This window comes from Hyperoodon ampullatus (genome assembly GCF_949752795.1).
Source record: "Hyperoodon ampullatus genome assembly, chromosome: 1".
NCBI classification, from domain to species: domain Eukaryota; kingdom Metazoa; phylum Chordata; class Mammalia; order Artiodactyla; family Ziphiidae; genus Hyperoodon; species Hyperoodon ampullatus.
Genome location: NC_136914.1, coordinates 146019770 through 146038905, shown reverse-complemented (window position 1 = coordinate 146038905; position 19136 = coordinate 146019770). Strand labels below are relative to the sequence as shown.

Below are 19136 nucleotides of genomic sequence, written 5' to 3'. Positions count from 1 at the left end.
CTGCACTAGTAATTTAAAACTATGACTCGGGCTTCCCTGGTGGCGCAGTGGTTGAGAGTCCGCCTGCCGATGCAGGGGATGCGGGTTCGTGCCCCGGTTTGGGAAGATCCCACATGCCGCGGAGCGGCTAGGCCCGTGAGCCATGGCCGCTGAGCCTGCGCGTCCGGAGCCTGTGCTCCTCAATGGGAGAGGCCACAACAGTGAGAGGCCCGCATACTGCAAAAAAAAAAAAAAAAAAAAAAAAAAAAAAAAAAACTATGACTCCACCCATTAGTATTATGGCCCTTATGGAACTTTGTTGCCTTTGGATTTAAGTCATGAAGATATTTTCTAATAATTTATCCAAACATTTCACATTCATGAAATTATTTATTTTAGCGATAATGTAAAGTTTATAGCATAACATTAAATTTAATTAAAACTTCAAAACAACATAAATAGACATTACAATTAAAATAAAACTATGACAGGATGTACATGATGGTCAGCAGGGAAAACTTGTTCTACAATTATTTTATAATTGGGCTATAAAATTAGTTCAAATACTACACTTGTTTTTTCAGTACCTATCAATAAAAATTACGGAGTTTTGTCATTTGAAGATTGTAATTCATGATTGAACATAATGAGGAGTCCTTAATGGGGGGTGTGCCTTTTCTTAAATGTCCCATTTTTATAACTTTGGACCCTCAACATTCTTCAAGTGCAGCACTCATTTTCCTGCTCTCGTTTCTTCAGTTTGAAGGCTAATTTGTTAGCTTTCTTCTCTGCTCTCTGTTCCCTGTGCTCTTCTTTTATAACTTGCTTTCTTGCTCTTTTATTTTCTTTGCTTTCATTTTTAGAATGTGGTTGAGTTGATACCTTAAGTAGATCACTGCCATTAATCATCTGCACTTATTAACTTGTTTTGCTGTGAGTCCTTTCTTTGGTAAGCCATTGAGAGGTATTCCTGTTTTATTAAATACTTGGATTTGTTTGGGCTTTGGTTAATATTTGATAAGCTAAGGATGGTTGAATAAATGTGAGCGTGTGCTACAAATGAATTCACAATCCCACTTCTCTTTTGCTTCTTCTAGAACTAGAGAAATCATCTCTTCTTCCTCAGACTCATCAATATCATTAACTGGCAGACCTTCATCCTCAGTCTTATAAAGTGTATTCAACTTCATACAATTCTCTGCCTTCTCTTTGCATTCGTCATTAAAAACTTCATGTAACCGATTGCTATCTATTGATACATGAATGGAACCCTCCAATTTGGCATTATCTGGCGCTCCAATATTGTTATCATCTTAATTGCTCATAAAACTTCTCAAACTGCTTACGTAGGGTCAGCTGCTCATTTCTTCTCGCGACTGAGGAAGTAACAGAATTCTCTATGAAGTGACTTTTTATTTCTCCTTCCTAAAAAAATGGCTTCCTATGACTTCATGAGGTTTGCACAGGCAGACGAATCATCTTCATTTGAGAATGGGCTTTAAAAATCATAGTCATCGGGCTTCCGTGGTGGCGCAGTGGTTGAGAGTCCGCCTGCCGATGCAGGGGACACGGGTTCGTGCCCCGGTCTGGGAAGATCCCACATGCCGCGGAGCGGCTGGGCCCGTGAGGCATGGCCGCTGAGCCTGTGCATCCGGAGCCTGTGCTCGGCAACGGGAGAGGCCACAGCAGTGAGAGGCCCGCGTACCACAAAAAAAAAAAAAAATCATAATCATCATTCCTCCCTATCACTTTTCTTCCCATCCCTATCTTTCCACTCACTGCCATTTTCAGCTTTAGATTTCTTTCCATCTATTCCCTCTTCCTCTCTTGTTCCTCATCAGCCTGAAGGATAAAATCATTTTCACATAGATGCTAGATAACAAAGTCGAAATCATCACCAAGAGCTGCAACAACGTCAGGATCCAAATCCAGTTGAGGACCCAAAATAGCAGCTGTTTTGTTTACCAATTCAATATCTTCCTTAAGTTCTGATGCAAACTCTGATTAAGGCAAAGTAATTCCATGGCCTAGAATTATTAAAGTTTCCCCTTTCTCATCTCTCCTGTTATGCTGAAGGTATTTTGAATTTAAGCACATAGGGCCCAGATGATTCTTTCAAATGCCATAGGTAGTTATAATCATTGTCAAATAACTCTTCATAACTTCCTCTGTTTTGCTCACATTCTTCATCATTTATTTTGTGTAGGCAACAGAACCCTCTGGGGTGCATTTTCATCTGCTACTAAAGACTCTTTGGCTCGAATGGACCATGTGGAAAAGACACAGTTTTCCTCTCTCTAAAGAACTTTTCCCCCCATTCTGTTGCTGTGTGGGGCTCACACCAAGAACAGTGACCTGAGGGTCCCAGAGCAGGTGACACATCTTGGAAGTGGACAAGGCCTACCTAGTAGCCACGTCTTAAGGCCATGCCATACATCTACTCTTGGACTTCACAGTGCAGGTCTGAAGAATTGGCTCAGAGACACAATAAAAGCTACAAATATTATTCCACCCAACAATGCTGAAAAACACTTAATCCCTGCCTCAGCTACACCTTAAAGGTCAGCCAAAGCTGTCAAAAGAGTCTCAAGTTACCTGTCTGACTCTGTGCCCCACTCAGGCTTGAAAACCCACATGGCCTAACACAGTAAAGCCCCAGCCTTGATCAAAACACTGATTTCCCATGCTATTTTGTCCCCTCCCTCATCCATTTCTTATTTATTTCTCAAGGTTGCCTGCCCATTTACCAAGATGTTGGAGTCTGAGTGGATCAATAAGTACTTGATCCCTTCTCCCCATCCTGAGTCTGGAACCAATATAGAGACAGATGTAGGCTCCCAAGAGAAGAAAATAATCACTTAATTTATCACTTTTATTAAAGAGAAAGCTGATTTCTAGAATCAGAGAATTCCAGAGATTGTCCTTTTAAATTAAACTCTTAGTTTCTGGCTTCCATGTGTTCACTGAGTGTTGTTTCTAAATTACTTAACCCCAAAATGAAACTTATTCTTTTCATAATATAGGCCTCCACTAGTTGTTATTTGTTCATTAATAAGTCTACCAATTTTGCCTAGTTAAATAATAATTTGGAAGGCAACTGATTCAGAAGACAGAGTAATCATCAGAGGAAAGTACCAGTAGCACATCTAGTCTCATCCCTGATGATAATTGTTTCTGCTATATAGGTAACCTACTAGTCAGTGAAAACGTTCAGATTTGGATAACAGAAAGTTTAGTTACAAAGGTCAAATCAAATTTCCTCCACTTAACTTTCATGATTTTTCCCCTCCAGTTTGAATTATAGAACAGAAAATGGGAATGACCATTTGTTAGCATTCTTCATGCCACTGAAGAATGTTCCTACCATATTATGTGGAGGCTAGGTGTAAATTAGAGGATATGCTCCCACTTTTTTTTATGAGGCATTGACATATCTGTCTTATATTTTTTTGTTTTCTATAGAGATAACAATCTGAGAATTGCTTGAGAATGTTTGAGAATGATGCAAAAAAAGAATCTTGGGTTAGGCTTGGAAACAAATATAATTTAAAATATAATATAGTCCATAAGAAAATGTGTTGATTTACGTGTTTAAATAACTGATTGTGACATTTGAAGTGATTATAATATAGCAGGTAGAGAGAAAATTATATCTTTGTAAATATAAGTCAGTGCATTAACAGCAAGAAATTAGTATTGTGAAATTCCAAAATTAATTTGTTATATCAAATATACACAATATTCCTCTTCCCTCTTTTTTATTTTTGTCATATAATGAATTAATTGTATACATTTTTTGGAGTCCATTTTACCTACATAGTTAGCTTATTAGCTGTAACTCTTGGCCATCTTACTTGCTAGGTTGTTTTAGAGTTTGTATTATACATCTTTAACTGATCACAGTCTACCTCCAAGTGATAATCTATTTTACATACAGAATGAGAATATAAATATAGTATACTTCCATTACTTTACTCTCTGCCTTCTTGCTACTGTCATCATACAGTTTACTTCTAGATATCTTATTAAGCACCTAATACATTGTCACCATTTTTACTTTGAATGGTTGATTATATTTGAAAGATTAATAATAATAAAATAATAATTTAGAAATTTTCTTTTTTTATTGAAGTGTAGTTGATTTACCATGTTGTGCCCATCTCTGCTGTGCAGCACAGTGACTCAGTTATACACACGTATACATTCTTTTTTAATATTCTTTTCCATTATGGTTTATCCCAGGAGATTGGATATAGTTCCCTGTGCTATACAGTAGGACCTTGTTGTTTATCCTTTCTAAATGTAATTGTTTCCATCTACGTATACCAAACTCCCAGTCCATCCCTCTGCCTCTCCCCTTCCCCCTTGGCAACCACAAGTCTGATCTCTATGTCTGTGAGTCTGTTTCTGTTTTGCAGATAGGTTCATTTGTGTCATATTTTAGATTCCACATATAAGTGATATCATATGGTTATTTGTCTTTCTCTTTCTGGCTTACTTCACTTAGTATGATAACCTCTAGTTGCATCCATGTTACTGCAAATGGCATTATTTCATTCCTTTTTGTGGCTGAGTAGTATTCCATTGTATATATGTACCACATCTTCTTTATCCACTCATCTGTTGATGGACCTTTAGGTTGTTTCCATGTTTTGGCTATTGCAAACAGTGCTGCTATGAACATAGGGGTGCGTGTATCTTTTTGAATTATAGTTTTGTTCGGGTTTATGCCCAGGAGTGGGATTGCTGGATCGTATGGTAACTCTATTTTTAGTTTTCTGAGGAACCTCCATGCCGTTTTCCATAGTGGCTGCACCAACTTACATTCCCACCAACAATGTAGGAGGGTTCCCTTTTCTCCACACCCTCTCCAGCATTTGTTATTTGTAGACTTTTTAATGATGGCCATTCTGACCAATGTGAGATGGTACCTCATTGTAGTTTTGTTTGCATTTCTCTAATAATTAGCGACGGTGAGCATCTTTTCATGTGCCTACTGGCCATCTGTATGTCTTCTTTGGAGAAATGTCTATTAAGATCTTCTGCCCATTTTTCAATTGGGTTGTTTGTTTTTTTGTTGTTGAGTTGTATGTGCTGTTTGTATGTTAGAAACTTTCTTTATATTTACCCTCGTGATTATCAGATCCAATGATCTTCAGTCCATCGTGTAGATACAGGTTTCCATCTGGTATCATTTTACTTCTGCTTGAAGTATTTTAACATTTTTTGTAGTGTGAGTCTTCTAGTGATGAAAACTTTTAGCTTTTGTGTTCCTGAAAAAGTTTTTATTTTACTTTGTTGCTTTGTATGATATTTTTCCTGGGTAAAGAACCTCAAGTTTATCATACTTTTCTTTTAGTACTTTAAAGATGTTGCTGCACTTGTCTTCTAGCTTGCATTGTTTTCTTCAAGAAATCTGTCATCACTATCTTTGTGTCTCTGTATATTGTCTTTGTCCTCAGGTTGCTTTTAAGATTTTCCCTTTAGCACTGGTTTTAAGTAATTTCATTATAATGTGACTTGATGTAGTTTTTTCCTTTTTTCTTCCATGTTTCTTATTCTTGGGGTTTGTTAAGTTTCTTGGATCTATGTGTTTATGATTTTAATCAAGTTCGGTACATTTTCAGCCACTATTGCTCTAGATATTTCCTCCTCCCAGCCTTTTGGAGACTCTGATTACATGCATATTTGGCTGCTTGTAGTCATCCCACAGTTAATGGATAATCTGTTAATGTTTTCAATCTTTTTTCTCTATATATTTCATTTTGGATAGTTTCTGTTGCTGTGCCTTCAAGTTTGTTAATTTTTTTCTTTTCAGTGTATAATTTATTAATTCCATCTCATGTATTTTTCCTCTTAGATGCTATAATCTTAACCTCTAGATGTTCCATTTGGGCTACTTTTATGTCTTTTATGTTTTACTTACTTTCAAACTCTTCTCTAACTGCTTGAACATATGGAATACAGTTGTAACTGGTTTAATAGCCTTGTGTACTAATTTTATCATCTGTGTCATTTCTGTATCAGTTATGATTGATTGATTTTTTTCTCATTATAGATTATATTTTCCTGCTTCTTTGTATGCCTGGTAATTTTAAAATTTGATATAAGAAATTGTGAATTTTCCCTTGGGTGTTTCTATTTTCATATTTCTTTAAGGTATTCTTGAGCTTGTTTTAGGATACAGTTAGTTGGAAACCATTTGATCCTATGTGGATCTTGCTTTTAAGCTTTGTTAGGTGAAACTACAGTTGTATTTAGCCTAGAGTTAATTCACCCCAACTAGTGAGGCAAGACCCTTCTTAGTACTCTGAACAATGATGCTTAATAATGAGATTTTTGATTTTCTGACAGTTGGGACAGACATTATTCCTGACCCTGTTTGGCCTCCTAATGCTGCTTGCTCTAATCTTTTCTTTTCTGTACTCAGGTAGTTTCCTCACTATATATGTACTGATCAGGACTCCACTGAATACTCAGCAAAAACTTCTGCAGATCTCAAGAGTTCTCTCTTTGTAAAACATTGTCCCTTACAGTACTCTGTGATGAAAATTTTAGCCATCTTCATTTTCCTGGACAGCCAGCTCTGCCTCCTAACTCAGGGAGATACCTGGGCTCTGTCTGACATTCCCCTCCCTGTGCAATACCCTGGAAACTTTTTTCAGGCAGTAAGCTAGGTAATCAAAGGGCTCACCTCAACTTTTCCCTGTCTCTGAAGGATCACTATCCTTCATTGCCTGATATCCAAAGTTTTGAGTGCTGTTGTTTCATATATTTTGTCTGTTTTTTTCAGTTGTTTGAAGAGAGAATGTAAATCTAACCCCTCTTATTCAGTCTTGAATGGAAGTGGAAGTCCCATTGGTTGATTTTTTTTTTTTTTTTTAATCTTGCACCGGCCTTACATACTGGTGTAAACCCTACTTGGTCATGATCCACCATTCTTTTTATTTATTGCTGGATTGGGTTTGCTAACAGTTTGTTGAAGAATTTTACATCTGTGTTCCTAATGGATATTGGTCTGTACTTTTCTTTCCTCATAATGCCCTCACCTGGTTTTGGTCTCAGGGTAATGCCACCTTCATAAAATGAATTGGGAAATGTTTTCTCCTCTTCTACTCTCTGCAACAAGTTGTACATAATTTATATTATTTCTTGCTTTTTAAAAAATATTTATTTTATTTTTGGCTGCATCGGGTCTTCGTTGTTGAGCATGGGCTTTTCTCTAGTTGTGGTGAGTGGGAGCTACCCTTTGTTGTGGTGCATGGGCTTCTCCTTGTGGTGGCTTCTCTTATTGCAGACCACAGGCTCTGGGTGCGTGGGCTTCAGTAGTTGCAGCACGTGGGCTCAGCAGTTGTGGCTCGCAGGCTCTAGAGCACGGGCTTAGTAGTTGTGGTACACGGGCTTAGTTGCTCTGTGGCATGTGGGATCTTCCCGGAGCAGGGCTCGAACCGATGTCCCCTGCACTGGCAGGCGGATTCTTAACAACTGCGCCACCAGGGGAAGTCCCTATATTATTTCTTTATTAAAGGTTGGGTAGATTTACCAGTGAAAATATTTGGACCTGGAGTTTTCTTTGTTGGAAGCCTTTTAAGGACAAATTCAATTTCTTTAATAGATATAGGGCTGTTCAGATTACCTTTTTCCTCTTGTGTGAGATGTGATACTTTGGGTGTTATAAAGAATTAGTCAATTTCATCAAAGTTGCCAAGAGCAGTTTCTGTGGAATGGTGTAGACAAAAGCCAGACTGGAGTGGACTTAAGAGGTCTTTAGAGGAGTTTTGGTGCAAAGAGAACCACATAATGTGGTCGCTTCTGAAGAGAAGTGGGTTCAAGAGAAGTTTTTTTTTTTTTTAATATAAAGAGGAATAAGAGAATATATGGTGATGAGATTAACCCAGTAGAGAATTCTGGTTGCCCAATGTTTAATTCATATGAGTAGTGTGTAATCAAATAAGATAAAAGGTACACAAACTGATTTTAGATTGCAGAGTGGTATGCATAGAGAGTTTTAATATGAATTTAATGCACATTCTTCTTCATCTTTCATCCTTGCATCCTAGATGAAGGCAGATTACTGAGTAGCATTCAGTCAAGAGCTTCTCTACCAGCTTGGAAAAAGCATGCTGCTAGGTAACTATTGGTCTTCAGGCTTAATTCCAAATGAGACTTATTATAGTTGAGGGGAAGTTGTTTTAATATACATTATTACTATCCCCTGGTTCCCCACTTACTCTCCCACGACTTGCTATTTTGTTTCTAAAATGGGCAATGGAAAATTATGCTGATAACTTTTATTCAGTTGTGAAAATAGCCACTGAATGGAGCCAACAAGATACTCTAATGCCCTTAGAAGAGGAGGGAGGGTTTCAGCAGCTGGCATGCAAACAGTTATATGGGGGACATGGGATGAGAGATGATTTCTGCCGACTGAGATCAACAAATTGTCTTTGATTTGGAGCCAGTCATCATGCAAAGAGCTGAAACAAGAGTGGCCTAAGCAAAGCATACTATAAGTGCAAAATCCTGAGAGGGAAAATCTTACTGTCATTCAGTGTGTAGTGTGACAGAATGCAGTGATGGTGGAGTGTGTTACAAGATGAAATATCAGATATAAGACAGGGTCCAAATTATTAGGGATTTGTGGGCTATGGTTAAAAAATTACATTTTATTAAATGTTTGATACTAAATAGAGGATTTCTGTTATTAAAAGACCACTTGGGCTGCTGCATAAAAGACTGTAGCAAGCAAGAATGGAAGCTGATAGACTATTGCAGTAATTCATAAAATGGTGGTATTATATATTAGGGTGAGATAAAGTGAAGTAGATGGATTTGGAGTGGATTTTGGAGGTAGAACTCAAAATCTGAAATTAGACTGAGGTTAGAATTCTTCAGCAGCTTACTTATTGTATGACTTTGGAAAAGTTTTAAAAACCTTTCGTACATTTTTTCACATCTGCAGAATGGGGATTATGGGAATATTAAAATAACATGTGTAAAATATAAGGTTTATACCATGATGTCTGACATGTAGTAGTCACTTAATAAATAGTAGTTATCATTCTTATGTTATTGTAGCCCCGTAACTGTGTCCAGTTCCCTCTCCACACAAACATATCTCCATATCGCTACTAGAATTGTCTTTTAAGTCACAGATTACATCACTCCTTTGCTCAAGAAACCCTTTAAGTCCTTCTAATCAGTATAAACTTCATGGCAAATATCAGGGACACCCATCTGTCTTTGCATCTTCATCTCTCGCATCATTCTTCTCCCATTTACCATAGACTCTGGACTAGTGCTTCTTAAATTTTAATGTGCCTACCGCTCACCAGGGGATCTTGTTAAAACGAAGATCCTAATTCAGAAGAGCTGAGGTTCTGCATTCCTAACAAGCTTCCAGGGGATGCTGTTTCTGCTGGTCTCTGGACCACACTTTGAGAAGCATAGTACTAGAGTACTTAAAGTCCCTGAAGGGTACATTGTGTCCCTGCAACTTTGGCTTTTCTCATCAGTCTGATCTCATTGTCCAGACTGACCTTTCTCTTATTTCTCTGAAATCATTCTCATCTTTCAAGGTCTATCTAGCTCAAAGGTCACTTTCTCTATGAAATTTTCTTCAAACATCCATTTTGTTCACCATCACAGCTTCTCAAATGTTTGCTTTCTCCATTCCCCATAGTATTTTGTAAATAGCTTATATCACAGCATGCATCATTTTGCATTGCCGCTGATATTTAGATCCATGGTCTTCCTTGTTGGACGGTGCTCTCTGAGGTCAAGCATGTGTCTCTGTTTCTTCTTTAAGTTCTACAGCTTCTTCCACAGAGGGCACCTGGCAGATGCTCAGTAAATATTTCTTGAATAAATGAAACTGATATATACTTCTGAAAAATGGTGAATCACTCTGTGTAGTAAATGTTACTCCAAGTAAAGTAAAAGGCTTTTTTAAAGCTTAAATTGCTCATTTTGCATTTCTTTATGTAAAATACGCCTATTCTTGTTAAGTTTTCTTCAGTGTTCTAGCTGGTCACCCAAAGCAATATATTCATAATACATATCTATTAGTTCTTAACAGAGCAATATATCTTTTCAAGCTTGTAAAGCCTCAGGCTTTCTCTTAGTTAACGCCAAGCTAAAATTTATAAAGATTACATACACTGTGAAAAATGATTTCTTTTAACTGTGCTGTCAGAGAGTAACATGGTTAAAATCTTTTGTCTGAATCTGGTAAGGAATGAGAAAAAGAATGGGAATGTAACTGCTTTTTAAACATTTAAATTATGTAAAGAGAAGAATAGGGATGCTACTTAATATATGTTTTAATATCTATAGCCAAATACAAAATATTTCATTTCCAACTTTTAAGAAATCACATTTGTCTAATGGAGAAATTTAAGAATCACATTAGATTCTTAAGGGCATGCATGTGCAGTTATGTCCACTTCTCAAGAAGTCTTTAGCCTTTATGAAATTTTCTCAAGGAGAGAAATCAGGTTAGCCCTCCCTCCTCACCCCACCATGTTCCCAACCAGGGAAAATCTCTTCAAAGTCTGTTAGAACTCCTTGCTTACTTTGCAACATAAAATTAGAGCATTCCCTTAAATGGCTAAAGCTAGAGATATATATAGCTATCAAAGCTTGGACAGCTCCTTCTCAGGGCTGAAGAATTGTGTTTTCCATATGCACAACTCTTGGTGTTGCTGATTTCAGTTAAGTAGACTTTCAAATTTTAATTTGCATAGCATTAACACTTTGCCCTGAGAAGCAACAATTTTATGGAGACATTTCCTTGTCTGTTCTCATGCAATTAAAAAAAAAATCCACGGGGCATTCATTAACACTTCTAAAAGTGATAGGCTGTGTTTTATGCCATTTTCATTTGCATTGCTTCTGATCTTGCCATAACTAATTAAAAGGGAATTTAGGGTAATATAAACAATGCTTTTTGGCTATAATAAAAGCTGTTGTTTTGTCTGACAAAGAAGTAAAGTCTACAAGGTCTTTTGGACAAAGGATAAGGATATGCTCTTTATGGCTTGACTCTCAAGAGACCTTTATAATCTATTATGTTTGAGGTCACTTCCTTTGTGGAACTTTCTTCTAGTGTAGCTGCTACTGCCTAGCATTCTGTCCTCTTACCTCAGCCTAGGGAGGCTGCCCTTAAATAAATCTCTTTGGTGGGAAGGTAGGATTTCAACTGGGTCTTGAAATAAGAATATGATTATAGTATTAGGAGGGAAGGTAGTTGGTTTTGCCTCATTAAGAAAGAATTATCAGCTGAAGCCAAGATATGGGGAGAAGGTCAGTAACATTCTGGAGGTAGCTCAGTAATCAGCTTTGTTGAATAATAACAGATAATTTAAAAAAGAAAGATGAGACAGATTTTTGAGAAACTTCAATTTGGAGCATGAATTCAGTACATATTGAAACTTATTCACTACATATTGATAAATTATTAAAGGATTTTTTAAAATGCTAGAATGATGCCCATGTTAAATTTGGATGGGCATAGTTATGAGATATCCTGGGACTACAGTAACTCTCAGGCAGTTAGGAGAGAGAGGGAAATACAATAGATGAAACTGATCCTTGGCAAGCTGACCTACATGTATGATCTCGTCCATGGCAAGCTCATAAGCTCAAGCAGTAAATGGGCAATTATAGTAACAGGAATCATTCCTTCTGCTGGGGAATAGCAATCAAGAATATTAACTGGCAGGCTTCCCTGGTGACACAGTGGTTGAGAGTCCGCCTGCCGATGCAGGGGACCAGGGTTCGTGCCCCGGTCCGGGAGGGTCCCACATGCCACAGAGCGGCTGGGCCCGTGAGCCATGGCCGCTGAGCCTGCGCCTCCAGAGCCTGTGCTCCGCGACAGGAGAGGCCACAGCAGTGAGAGGCCCGCGTTTGGGAGTCAGGAAGGTCACAGTGCATGTCACAAAATCTTACCATTTGGCAGATCCCTCGCCAGTGGGGGACAGGTTCAGAGTGCAGTAATCAGGTGAAGAAAGGGCTTTTCATAACTGAGGCAGAGAATTAAGGACCCCTTGTTGGTTATTGAGGTTCAAGACAGGATTCCAGTTTTACAGTTTCTGTGTATGGCGGGATGGAATAGGTTGAATGTGGGGGCTGGGATTTTAGGCTAATCTAAGCAGAAATAGAGAGGAAGATAGAGACATACACTCAGTCTGATGGATTGAGCCAGCAGCATCTGGCTACATGATTGCCCCAGGCTTATACCTAGTTCACTGGACCTTTTTTGGTTGGTGATGAAGGAGGCTATAGGCTTGAGGAAATCCAGCTGTCAGTGCTGGATCATCATATCTGGAAAGGCTAATCCAATAGTGGTATTGAGGTTGTAAACTGCTATGGGGCTGAGCCTGCAGTAGTTGAGTCAGCTTTGGGGAAGAAGAAGAGGAAATGAATCAGGGTATAGCAGATGTTTCATATAATGGGTCTGTCCCCTCTGGAAAACTCTTTAGTGGCCTTCATGATAATGTTCAAATGCAATGGCCTGCTATTTAAGTCCCTATCCAATACAAATTAAATGCCTCTGTCCTGTGTTATCTCTTACTGTTCCCTACATGGATTTTCCATTGCAAGCAACTTAATTTACACACTGTCCTCATATACCTCATGCTTCTCATTTTCCACTTCTTTTCTTACAATTCTTTCTTCCTGGAGTAACTTTTACTACTTTTTTTCTACCTACAAAAGTCTGTAAGATCCAGAACAGTCATTTGTGTACCTCTTGTGTATTTCAGCACAAAGTAACCTCTCTCCCAACATCAATCTTATCCATAAAATGTTTGCTTATCCTACATTCCTGTGAGAATTCTTCTTAATTCTTAATTCTTCTTAATCCATATTTATTCAGTATGACAAGTTTATTGAGAGTCTACTATATACCTTTGTAACGAGCTCCAACCTTCGAATTTCCTAATCTCTATCAAAACATGTCACCGGGTATATTACTCTGCTCAGGTTGTCATAGGAAAATATCATAGACTGGGTGGCTTAAACAATAGAAGTTTATTTCTCACAGTTAGAGAGGCTGCCAAGTCCAAGATCAGGGTGCCCTTGTCCTGGCTTGAAGACGGCTGTCCTCTTGCTGTGCTCACACATGGCAGAAAGAGGACACTCTGGTGTCTCTCCCTCTTCCTATAAGGGCACTGATCCCATCATGGGAGAGTCACCTTCATGACCTCATCTAAACCTAATTACCTCCCAAAGACCCCAACTCCTAATACCATCACATTGGGGGTTTAGGGATTCCACATATGAATTTGGAGGGGACACATTCAGTCCCTAACATTCCTCCCCCGGCCTCCCAAAATTTGTGTCCTTCTTGCATGCAAAATATATTAATTCCATCTCAGCATCCCTAAAACTCTTAACTTGTTCTAGCATCAGCTCTAAAGTCTAAAGTCCTATCTCATCTAAACATCATCTAAATCAGATATGAATGAGACTCAAAGTACAGTTCATCCTGAGGCAAAATTCTTCTCCAGCTGTGAACCTGTGAAATCAGACAAGTCATTTGCTTCTCAAATACAATGGTGGGACAGACATAGGATAGACATTCCAGTTCCAAATGGGAGAAATAGGAAAGAAGGGAGGAATGCTGGGTCCTAAAGAAGTCTAACACCTATCAGAGCAAATCCATTAGATGCGAAGGTGCAAGAATAATCCTTCTTGGTTCAATGCTTTATCTTCCTGGCCTACTGGGGTGGTAAAGTCACTTTCACAGCTCATCCGGTTGACCCCACACCTGTGCCTAGGCAAGGCCAAGGCTTTCTGTGGAGGCCCTAATCACACTGGGGCTTTATGTAGAGGCAGTGGTCCCCCCCACCGAAACCAAGGTAGAGGCAGCCTTGCCCTACCTTTCCCCAGGGCCTGTGCACACTGGGTCTGTGGTGGGAGTGGCAGCCCTGATGATCTCTGAATCACCTTTGGGGTCCTTCTTCTCTTCCCTTTTCTTGAAGAATAATACATGCCCACAGCTGAATAGCTCAGTGTAAAATCCAAGAAGTTTGACAGCCTTCCTTCATTCTCTCCTACTTTCTCTGTCCCCTTTAGTTCAGTTGGCAGTGTCTTTGCTGATTTAATCCTATCTTTATTCCTGGTCTCTGATATGGCTGATAATTTCATGAACCACACTCATGATCTCTTTATCAAATGGTTGCTCAGACACACACTAAGTGTCCTCTTCAGAATAAGCTTTCTCACTTTTGCGATATGGATAGGCTGAGATTTTTTCAGAGCTCCAAGTTCTGGTTCATTTTTACTTAACAATTACGTCTTCAGTTTATTTCTTCCTTTGGCATTTTACTTTGGCATTTTAAGTAGTCAGGAGGGATTAAGCTACTCCTTCAATACTTTGTTCAGATATCTTCTCTGCTAAATATCCAATTTCACTGCTTGCAATTTCTATCTTCTACAGAACAGTAGACCATGAATACGATTTACACAAGTTCTTTGCCACTCTATAACAAGGATCACCTTCCCTTCAGTTTCCAATAACATGTTCCTCATTTCTATCTGAGACCTTGCCAGAATGGCCTTGACCATCCATGTTTCTGCCAAGATTCTATTCATGATTTTTTATGTATTCACTAAGAAGATGGAAGCTTTCTCTATAGCTCTACTCTTTTCTTTCTGAGCTCTCATCAGAATTACCCTTAACGTCCATATTTGTATCATGTACCTCAAAATTACTTCCGCCTCTACCCATTACTTAGTTCCAAAGTCATTTACATGTTTTTAGGTAGTTGTTAAAGCAGCATCCCACTTTTTGGTGTCACTAGCACACAGTTCTAAATATTTATGTACTTAATAATAGAACTTCCTAGATACATGAAACAAAAACTGGTAGAACTGTAAGGAGAAATAGATAAATCCACAGTTACAGTTAGAGATTTCAACACTCATTTTAATAATTAATAGAATAAGAAGAATATTAGGGAGATTATAGAGTTGAACAACATCATCAACCAACTTGACCTAATTTATATTTATAGCACCCTCCACCTAACAATAGCAGAATCCACATTCTTCTCTAGTTCACAGGAAATATTTATCAAGATAGACCATATGCAGCACTTCCCTGGTGGCACAATGGTTAAGAATCTGCCTGCCAATGCAGGGGACATGGGTTCGAGCCCTGGTCTGGGAAGATCCCACATGCCACGGAGCAACCAAGCCTGTGCGCCACAACTACTGAGCCTGTGCTCTAGAGTCCTTGAGCCACAACTACTGAGCCTGCATGCCACAACTACTGAAGCCCACGTGCCTAGAGCCCATGCTCCGCAACAAGAGAAGCCACTACAATGCGAAGCCTGCGCACCACAACAAGGAGTAGCCCCCACTCCCTGCAACTAGAGAAAGCCTGCACGTAGCAACGAACACCCAACACAGCCCAAAATAAATAAATAAATAAATAAATAAAGTTAATTTTAAAAAAAGATAAACCATATGCTGAGTCATAAAATAGATTCAAATAAAATCTAAAAGATTAAAATCATATGAAACTTGTTATCTGACCACAAATGAATTAAATAAGAAATCAATAATAGATATTGTAAGAAATCATTAATATTTGGAAACTAAATAACACACTCTTAAATAAGCCAAAGCTCTCAGAGGAAATGAAAAGGAAAATTAACAAGTATTTTGGTCTGAATGAAACAGACATGACAGTGAAAATTTATGGAGTGCAGATAAACAGTACATAGAGGAAAATTTATAACACTAATTGCATATTTTAGGAAAGAAGAAAGGTTATCCATGACCTTAGCTTTAACCTTAAGAAACTAGAGGGCCTCCCTGGTGGCGCAGTGGTTAAGAGTCCGCCTGCCGATGCAGGGGATACGGGTTCGTGCCCCGGTCTGGGAGGATCCCATATGCCGCGGAGCGGCTGGGCCCGTGAGCCATGGCCGCTGAGCCTGCGCATCCGGAGCCTGTGCTCCGCAACGGGAGAGACCACGGCAGTGAGAGGCCCGCGTACCGCAAAAAAAAAAAAAACAAACAAACAAACAAGAAACTAGAAAAGGAGCAAATGAAATCCAAAGTTAGCAGAAGAAAAAAAATAATGAAAATACCAGCAAAAATTACAAAACAAAATAACAAAAATCAATGAAACCCCAAACTGATAATAATATTGATAAAATTCTAGTTAGACTGATCAGGAAAAAAAGAGGAGATACATATTGCAAATATCAGGAATAAGAGAGATGACATCACTGCAGATTATACAAATATTTCAAAAGAGAAGAGGGAAGAAGACGTACACATGGCCAGCAGATACACGAAGAGGTGCTCAACATCCTTAATCATCAGAGAAATGTGAACCATAACCACAATTATCTCACACCTGTTAAGATAGGTATCATTAAAATGACAAGAAATAACAAGTGTTGGTGAGCATGTGGAGAAAATGGAACCCTTGTGCACTGTTGGGGGGAATATAAATTGGTGCAGTGATTTTGGAAAGCAGTGTGGAGGTTCCCCCCAAAATTAAAAACAGAGCTACCATATGATCCAGAAACTCCACTTCTGGGTCTATAGCGAAAGGAAATGAGAACAACTTAAAAAGATACATGCACCTCCATGTTCATTGCAACATTATTTACAACAAGTGAGACATGGAAACAACCTAAGTCCATTGACAGATGAAATATCATTCAGCCATAAAGAAGGATGAAATCTTGCCATTTATGACAACATAGATGAGTCTTGAAGGCATTATCCTTAAGTGAAATAAGTCAGAGAAAGACAAATACCATATGATCTTGTTTATATATGGAATCTAAAAAAACAAAACAAAACTGAACTCATAGATACAGGAAAGAGATTGGTGATTGCCAGAAGTAGGGAGTAGGGGTAGAAGGGTGGTGATATGAGGAAATGTTCAGAAGGTACAAACTTCCAGAGTTATCATCATGGTAGCCATGGTAGCACTACTGTGTTTGAAAGCTGCTAAGATAATGGATCTTAAAAGTCATCATCACTAGAAAACTAATTGTACCTAAATGCGGTGATGGTTGTTAACTAAATTATTGTGGTAATCATTTTGCAATATATACATATATCAAATTATTATGTTGTACACTTAAAACTAATACAATATTATATGTCAGTTTTATCTCATTAAAGAAAGATAATATGGGAATATTATATATTTTTTCATACTAATAATTAATATAAATGATATGGTCAAAGTCCCTAACAGCTATCAACTTTCATTCAAGAAGAATTAGATAACCTGAATAGCCCTGTATATTAAAGTAATTGAATTTTTAGTTAGAAACCTCCCCCAACCACCCCCCTCCCCTCCAAAAAAAATGCACAGGTAGCTTCACTTGTGAATTCTACAAGGCATGTAAGGAAGAAATAATACCAATTTTATGTAAATTCTTCCAAAATTTAAAGAGGAGAGACTCCTTCCCAGACTATTCTATGAGGCCAGGAATTCCCTGATATCAAAACCAAAGACATTACATGGAAAGAAAACCACAGACCAATATCTGTCATTAACATAGATGCAAAAAGTCTTAACAAAATTTGCAAAAATCAAACACAACAATGTATAGAAGTGATAATACATCATGACCAAGATAAACCCAGGAATGCAGGGTTAGTTTAACATTTCAAAATCTGTCAGTTTAATACAACATGGTCAGTTCAATACATGCAGAAAAAGCTTTTGACAAAATCTAATATCAATTCCTGATTAAAATCTTTCAGAAAGTTAGAAGTAAAAAGAAACTTCCTTAACTTGATAAAGAGTTATATAAAAAAAAAACCCTGCAATTAAATAATACTCCACGATGGAAGACTGAGTATTTTCCTCCCTAAGATCATGAACAAGTGAAGGTTTTCTGCTTTCACCACTTACATTCAGTATTATAGGTTTTAGACAGGGAGAAAAAAAAACAACAACAAAGGCATACAAATTGGAAAGGAAGAAGTAAAACTGTCTTTATTGACTGATGGCAAGTTTTTCTCTGAATCCGGTGAAATCTACAAAAACTTAGTTAAGGCACAAGCCCAGGCCCAGCCCTGGCGCGTGCTGAGCCCTCCCGCGTGCCGTCCTTACCCGGCCTGCCCCGCGCGGCCAGCCCCGGCAGTGGACTTCACCTCCCCTGAAGCGTTTTCACGGGGGAGGTTATCAGGAAGGCTGTGAAGAAGAAAGTTTGGGTATGATTGAAGGATGACAGTATGGCATGTTACAGGGAGATAAAATTGGATCTGAGATCGGGTGCTACCAATGTTTTGCTTTTGCTTGGAGATGTCTCCTGCACGGTTGCGCCACTGAGAAAGACAGCAAAAAGATGAAGGTCTTAGAATAGTTGATTGGAATGATTCAGAAATTCCCTTATGATGACCCTACTTAGATAAACTTCATGAAGACTTAGAATTAGAGGGAAATTTAAGCATCTTTGTTCATTGCTAAATGTTCAGCCCGACTTTAAAATTAGTGCAGAAACTTACGGACTTCATTTTGAGGATGACAGACGCACAAAGACGAAACATAAGGGAACAGATGTTCGTATGTTAAGTGTTTTAAAATGTGATTAAAGGCAAAACAATGATGGAGGACTCATTGTTTTGCAGGGAGGGTTCCAGCGTGGTCGGTGAAAGGGCTTCCTTCTCCCGAGGTCTGCCAGGTCACCTCGGTGCCCCCCACGGGGCCCCTCCACACAAGCCCGTCCTTTGTTGGGCCCTGTCTGCTCTGCAGTGTGAACGCGGCCCTGGCAGAGCCCTCGCAGGGCTGCTCTTCTCTGGTGCAGGGTCCAGGCCCCTGGCTCATGGGTTCTCGTCCCCTGGCAGGCCTAGCTGGATCTAGACTCAGGTTGGCTCTGGATAGGATAGACCTCCCCTTTACCCTCAGGGCTTTGGTCAGTGCTCAGAGGGACAGTTTTTTAAAAAAAAATGAGAGCCACAGGGTTGACACGAAGCAGGTTAATGGGAAGGAGTGATGGGTGCTGTGACATTCATTGACCCTTGAGATGTGCCAGTGCTGTGATCTGCTTCTCATGTTTTATTTAGTCCCTTCAGGAGCCCATGAGATGGGCGTTATTCACGTTTTACAGACGAGGAAACCGAGGCCCAAGAGACTACCTGGTCCAAGGGCAGTGGGTGGCAGAGCTGGGACT

At 38.9% G+C, this 19136-nt stretch overlaps 1 pseudogene across 1 annotated transcript; it reads right to left on the bottom strand.

Annotated features, from left to right (window-relative positions):
- Positions 1–673: 673 nt before the first annotated feature.
- LOC307058095 (protein LTV1 homolog) lies at positions 674–18790 on the bottom strand (annotated as a pseudogene). The gene is made up of 4 exons: positions 18653–18790; positions 18077–18291; positions 16269–16351; positions 674–1426 (listed from the first exon to the last, which is right to left on the bottom strand). The product of its transcript is annotated as a protein LTV1 homolog (transcript).
- Positions 18791–19136: the final 346 nt, after the last annotated feature.